The sequence below is a fragment of the Myotis brandtii genome, unplaced genomic scaffold (assembly GCF_000412655.1).
Source record: "Myotis brandtii unplaced genomic scaffold, ASM41265v1 scaffold167, whole genome shotgun sequence".
Taxonomy (NCBI): Eukaryota; Metazoa; Chordata; class Mammalia; order Chiroptera; family Vespertilionidae; genus Myotis; species Myotis brandtii.
In genome coordinates, this window is record NW_005356128.1 from 317,212 (window position 1) to 324,977 (window position 7,766).

Genomic DNA, 7,766 nt, shown 5'->3' on the forward strand with positions numbered 1-7,766 from the left:
GCGCGCGGGGCGCGGAGGGGCGCACCCCTCTGTGCGCTGGGGTCCAAGCCCATCTCTTGGGGTGGCTTTCGCGGCTCCCCCAGCCCCGAGCCTCCTCCTGCTCTCCTCTCATTGTGACTCTTTCAAAAGGGAGAGCGGCGGAGGCAGACAGACCGAGAAGTCGGGGAGAAAGTTAATTGTCTTTTGGGGAGCTCGCTAGGGGCCTTGGAAGACGAGACACGTTTCCTGTTTGCTTTTGTAGGTCTGGTATTTGGGATTTAAGCTCCGGTTGTAGATGAGAATGGGGGCCGTAAAGACTGGGTGAATTGACCCTTTTGAGCTTTGAGGACGCTCTTGGGATGTGGTCACTTCGGAAGTGGGTGAACAATGTGGACTTGGGAATGAGAAATGAATAGTCTGGCGGCCGTCTTTCTAGGCTGGCCAGGGAGGAGGCTGGGGGCGACTCCCAGCAAAAGGGAGCCTCTCCCAAGACACTCCCTTTGGGAACTTTCAAGGCTTAGCGTTCCAGCTGGCTCTCTCCCTCTCCACCCCTCCTTTCACCTTCTCCCACTCCTTCCCTTCCCTTCCATCTCTCCAGTCAATCTTGAAATCAATACTGACATTGGATTTATTTTCTAAGAAACAACTGATTTTTATTTTCCTTCCAGACGAGGTTTGGGATTTTTGTTTGTTGTTACTTTTCATGAGCGTTATCCCTTTGGCAGTTTAGAGCTACATTCAGTAGAAGACTGAAAGTCATCCTGCAGTCTGGGAATAGCAGTTTGTGAAGTAGATACTTTCCCAGATATAGTTTGTGAATTGCTTCTTCAAAGTAATTGAAAGAAACAAATGAGTATGTATATAGTAAATTTTCAAATTGCACCATTTTATTTAGCAATGATGGTGTATTTTCCCCCACAATTACAGCTGGAAATGTGCATTCTTTCATTATTATTTTGAAAGGCTTTGAGTAAGAGTCTTTTTGAGGTCATAGACTCTTTTAAGAATATGATGAAACTGATAAGCCTCCCAGAAAAGAAGTGCACATACATATTAAGCTTTATCACAGTGGAACGGGGGCGGGGGGGGGAGATTATGCTCCCCATGGCACATTTGGCAAGTTTAAGACACATGATTTTTTTTTAAGATCTTTTAATTGAGTTTTAGAGAGAGAGAAAGAGAAACAGGGATGTGAGAACGAAACATCCCACACAGCCCCAGCCAAAGCTTGGTACTCCTTTTTGATTACCGACATCAGGGAGGTGCTACTAGTGTCTAATGGTTAGAGGCAGGTGATGCTTCTAACCACACTGCCATGTAAGGGACAGCTCCTCAGAATGATCCAGTCAGTAGTACCATGGTTGGAAAAACCCGTTTCAATGAAATATTAGATGGGTCCCTGTTCCCCTGCAGCCCATCCATGAATCCCAGATATAAGTGATTCAAATGGTCTTGTACAAAACACTGGATACTGAGCTCAGTGACAGCATAGTGACTGGCTCCCAGTTATGTACTACATCCTAACCTAGTACACAGAACCTTCAGATCTACATAATGTGAAGGTAAAAGATATGACTGTGTGAAGACAAAATAATGATCATGAGATTCAGATTCACTCTTCACACTAACTGCTGTGGAAATTGGTCTAGGACCTTTCTCACTCTTGGCTGAGTTTTAAGCACTGAGATGGGTGGCTGGGATTAAGTACTTGCAGTGTCAGTCATACACTAACTTTTCTTAATAGGTTACTTCATCTAGTCCTCAAAAAAGAAGAAAAAAAACTATGGGGAAAGGTACAATTATCATTTTACAGAGAGGTTAAGATCTTACAGCTAAAAAATAGGCTTTAAATTTTTATATTTTATTATCTGCATTCTGTTAAATAAGGTAAAGGCTAATGGAGAGATCCTGCCTAAGGTAAAAAAGAAAATAAAGGAAGAGCTGAATTTTTAAAAAATCTATGGAATACCAGTTATTTGTGAAATCATAGTGTGTTATATACTAAGACTCAAATTTCTAACTTAGATGAGTGAATTTGGACAAATGGTGATTTTTTTGAGCCTAAATGACCTCACTTGTAAAAAGAGGTTGGAATAGACAACTTTTAATATTCTTCTACCTCATGACTTCCAGCATGATAACTAGATAGGTACTCTTATATTTGAGAAGGAGTTTAGGGGTCATCTAACTTTGTTCAAATACATAATTTTACAAATGATGAAATAGAGCTTCAGAATCCTTCCAGTGTCTGAGCCTAGAATCCCTAAGCTGAGCCTAGAATCCATGTACCCTAATTTCTCTTTTCATTCCACCATGTAATTATCTTCCCAAACTATAAAAATCTTCTGAATTACTCCTTCGGCTGTTATATGTATAATTTATAGGCTAAATACATTATATCTTTAAAACCCTTGCATTAAATTTGCACCTTCAAAGGACCTTTAAATTACTTCCCAGCCAGAAGTTCCCACACAGCAGATACCATTTATACTTCTTATTCTAGTTTTGAGTTTCTGTATGTTTGGAAAGTAGTCTCATAAGATGAGATCATCAATGTGAAAGTGTGTGGAAAGCTATAAAGCATCTATGACATCACTTTTAGTTGGCTACCCAATATTCATTCTCAATCCACTAGCCTTTGTTCACTGGATACTTTTTGGTGCCACATGACCTTGTTCTAGCCAGTGAGTCTGCTGAGGAGGTCTCTGGGGTAGATTGAATTCTCCCATTCTCTGATAAAAAGAAGAGGCAAGAGAGAACAGTTCTCTCACCCTCCTGGCTGCCTTTGAACACATTCTTGCAGGATGAGATGTTTGGAAATGTGACAGCCTTCTTGTAACCATGAAAGGAATCACAGAGATGTAACCCCAGTACCCTAATATTGTGGAGCTACAAACATCTTTTAGAATTTTTAAAAAGAAAGTTATAGAGTGATAATATGGTTTAAATCACAGTTATTTGAATTTTCTGCTTTTAATATCTGAGAGCATTTTTAATTGGTGAAGCACTGTGCAGCTAAGACATGGTCAATGACATGAAATGCACATTAGTTAACATTGTGTCCCAGTGCTTGGCAATAAGCGATAGATACTTAATAATTCTACATTAGCTGAGGTAATTAATGAGCAAATTAACATCATTGTGATTATTACCCTTGTTCTAGTTCAGCTTACAGAGTAGTTATTTAATTTTTAAAAAATGGGGTATGCTATGTGAAATTAGGGAAGGAGTAGAATAGTGAAATATATGGAACATACACCATGGGATCAATTACTTTTGATCATTGGAGAGAGTTTAGAATAGGACTTCTTTAGTTCACATTTGTGGCAAGCACTATGATTTGGCTGATACAATGTCCATTTCCAGCCCTCTTCTTCCATTTTCCAGTCTCCCTTGAAGTTTGAGTTGCTGTGTGACAGTGCTAGCCAATAAGATGAAAGTGGAGGGGTGTTGGTACCATCACATCCAGTTCTTCTTTCTTCCAGCCTGAATTTAAAATGGATGTGATAGTGCCGTGAAGCACAGAAGCCATCTTTCAATCATGAGGTGACACGGATGAAAACAAAAGCCAGCACACAGAGCATAATGAAGTAAAATGGTGGACACAGTCTGGATACTTGGTATCTTTGCTAGGGTGATGCATTATCTTCAGACATCTCTTGAATGAGAACAATAACCCTTAGCTCTTTAAATCATTGTTATTAGCAATTAAAATATGCCTGCTATACTATTCAAATTAACTGCGCACTTGCAGTCCAGGAGTCAGCACCACAGTAAAGTGGATTAAACACAAAATACAGAGGCACTAAGCAGAGCAAAAAGAGGATAGAATAGTGCCAAGAGAGCACTGATTCTCCAGCAAATGGTGGCTGCAGTGGGTGTTCGTTGTCTCCAACACATATTAGAGAAGATGGGCCTTCTGAAAATCTGTCAATAGAAACAGGGATAGTTAAGAAAATAGCTTACAAAATGCCTCCCCTTAAATCTTAACTTTGAGAAATTAAAAAAGACAGAAATTCTCAGTATTATAAAATGGCCTGATCCAAGAAGGGTCCCCTTGAATACAGACCAAGAAGAGAGAGATGCAGAAAGGTGTAAGGTACAAGAGAATTAGAGGATAACAACAGAGACTCTAAATAGAGCAAGGGAAGAAAAATTTTTCTTAGCTGCTGCTGGCTGTGGAGCTCCTCAGCTATCTACTAGAATATATCATTTGTTCTTCTATGGATACTATGAGATACCCCAGGAAATGCTCCACTGGCTTAACCTGTCATCACAGTCTTCAGTACAGAAAGATATAAAATAAGCAATTTGAGATATTGGTAAGTTTTCCATTTCCTCCTGTACTTCCTTCCTAAACTACCCTTTCCTTTCATGAATCCCCCTTTAAGACAAATTTAAATGGAAATTGCTATGATATTTTACTGCATTGTGTCCATTTCTTCAATATAGGGGAGAAAACTCACAAGATAAGTGACCTCTTGGGTTTCCTGGTCTCCATTTCAAGTAGTCTCTGAGTGGGATCTTGCTTTTAGAATGTTCATTCTCCCATTTTTACACATACATTTATCATAGCTATCCCAACATCCTGTTATAAAAGGGTTGCCTATTTTTTTTCTATGAACTTTATTTCATGTGTTTGATAAACTCAAGACCCCTCTTCCTTGTAGAAATTGTATATACCTAGTTATGTACAGCTTCTAAACATAGTGATTTGTATGACTATACTCTTCAGGAACGCTGATGAAAATAAGGTGTATATAGTGTGTGGTTTGCTCCTAGGTGTGCTGTCCTCATTATTCATTTAACGTTTGAGGCAGCTCTCCCTCTCAGAAGCACACCTGCACTTTTCCTATACCCTCCTTTTCCCCCTCAGGTGCATTGCCTTTACCCTTCTCTCTCCTAAGGGCCCTTCTTTTGCCTATGTAACTTGTTTCCTGCACCCATTTCTTCTATAAATCACTTCTTCTACCTCTATGGTGTTATAAATAAACTTTCTCTTATAGTTTGAGTCTTGGCTCTGAATTCTTTCTTAGCTGAACTCAATTATCGAGGTTGCTGAATGGCGGTCTGGCCTGACACCTCCAGTCTAACATCTGGTGCCATTTTCATCATTGTCAACAAGTATTTTGGGAGAAGGGTACAAGAGAGGGAAGGAACCAGCGAAGAGAGAGTTAAGAATGAGCAATAAGGTGTCAGGCTGAGCCTGAGAGAAAATAAAACATCCAGTGAGAAATTGCTGTGGGGAATCACCAAAGATTTGGTAAGAATGGAAATATCTTCAATTCAATTTTAAGTTGCTTGTTACATCTCAGAATATATGCTTGTCCCTTGCACAAATTTTGTAAACTTATTTTAGTGAGCAAAGTTATTAAGGTACAGTCTAGCATGGGCACAAGTTGCACAGAAAAAGGACAACACACTTAGAAAAGTGAGATGATCTGGAAATTGAATAAATTCAATAGGAGCATGAATTCAGAGGCAGGGATGACTAAAAGAAACATAAGAAACACGAGAACACCTTGATCTATGGAAAATGAGTAATGGGACCCATGTATGAAGTTTTGAGTCAAGTTCACTCAAAATTAATGAAAACATTAACCACAACTGCTACAATTATATGTGCTAAAAATTAGATGTAGTGATTTTAATAAATATATCTAAACTTACATAAGTAGTAAGAGTTGGTACTCACACTTAAACCCAGGTCTGTCTGGTTCTATATCTCATTCCTGTTGCATGCTACCAGAATCTTCATAATATGGTAATTAGGTATGCCATCTTATAAAGCCCTGTGGGTCCTTGTTCATTTCTGAGTTTCTTGTTTAAAGATTTAATCAGAAAATCCCAAATCACAATGAAAAAAATTAAGAAAACAACTCAAGTGGTGTTTTAAATTAAAATAACTTGGAAACAAAAGAAATGTAAAGCAAATTATGGTGGCTATATTATATTAGACAAAGTAGACAATAAAACAAAGAAACAAAGAAGGTCAGTACATAATGATAAATAGGTCAATCCAACGAAAGGATAAAACATTTGTAAATATTTATGTACCAAAATGTACAGAGAAAATATTAACAAATTTAACTGAAAATATACAGCAATACCATAATTGTAGGAGACATTAGTACTCCACTTTCATCAATAAATAGATCATTCATGCCCTGACCGGTTTGGCTCAGTGGATAGACCGTTGGCCTTCGGACTCAAGGGTCCCAGGTTCAATTCTGGTCAAGGGCATGTACCGTGGTTGCGGGCACATCCCCAGTGGGGAGTGTGCAGGAGGCAGCTGATCGATGTTTCTCTTTCATCAATGTTTCTAACTCTCTATCCCTCTCCCTTCCTCTCTGTAAAAAATCAATAAAATATATATTTTTTAAAAAATAGATCATTCATGCTAAATCAATAAAAAACATTGGCCTTAATGAAACATTAGATCAGATGGACTGAAAGACATGTAGAGAGCATTTCATACAAAAGCAACAAAATACACATTCTTCTCAAGTAAACATGGGAACTTCTCCAGAAGAGATCATATCATAGGTCACAAAAATAATCTTAATAAATTTAAGAATATTGAAATAATATCAAATATCTTTTTGAAAACAATGGTATAAAACTATAAATCAATTACAAGAAGAAAACTGAAAAAATTATAAATGTGTAGAGATTAAATAACATGCAATTGAACCAACCAGTGGGCAAAAAAACAAAACAAAAGGGAAGTAGAAAAGAAACCTTGAGCCAAGTGAAAATGGAAGTACAACACACTAAGACATTTGAAATCCAGCAAAAACTGTCCTAAGAGGGAAGTTATAATGATAAATGTCTATATTAAGAAACAAGGAAGACCTCAATTAAGTAACCTAACTTTACAACTCAAGAAATTAGAAAAAGAAAAACAAACAAAGCTCAAAGTTAGTAGAAGGAAGGGAATAACAAAAATCAGAGCAGAATAAATGAAAAAGAAACTACAAAGACAATAGAAAAGATCTATAAAACTAAGAGCTGGTTCTTTGAAAATATAAACAAAATAAAGAAACCTTTAGCTAGATTCCCTAAGGAAAAATAAAGACAGAGGACTCAAATAAATAAAATCAGAAATAAAAGAGGAAACATTACAGCTGACACCACAGAAATACCAAAACATATCAAACAATTAGCAACAATTATATACAAACAAATTGGACAACACAGAAATGGATAAATACCTAGATACATATAACCTAACAAGACTGAATCATGAAGAAATAAAAATTCTGAGTAGATCAATTACTAGTAAGGATATTAAATCATTACTCAAAAAACTTCCAAAAAACAAAAGTCCAGGATTATAGGTCTTTACTAGTGAATTCTACTAAACATTTAAAGAAGAGTTAAGACCAGTTATTCTGAAACATATCCAAAACATTGGAGAGGAGGAAATACTTCCAAACTCATTTGTGAGGCCAGCATTACCCCAATACCAACACCAGAAAAGGAAAACACAAAAAAGAAAATCATAAGTCAATATCTCTCAGTAACATACAGGCAAAAATTATTAACAAAATATTAGCAAACAAAAACAAGAATAACTTAAAAGGATCATATGCCATGATGAACTCAGATTTATTCCAGGGATTCAAGGGTGGTTCAACACCAGCAAGTCAATCAATGTGATACACCATATTAACAAAGTAAAGGATAAAAATTATATAATCATCTTAATATATGCAGAAAAATAATTTGATAAAATTCAACATCCAGCCTAGCCAGCGTGGTTCAGTGGTTGAGCATTGACCTAT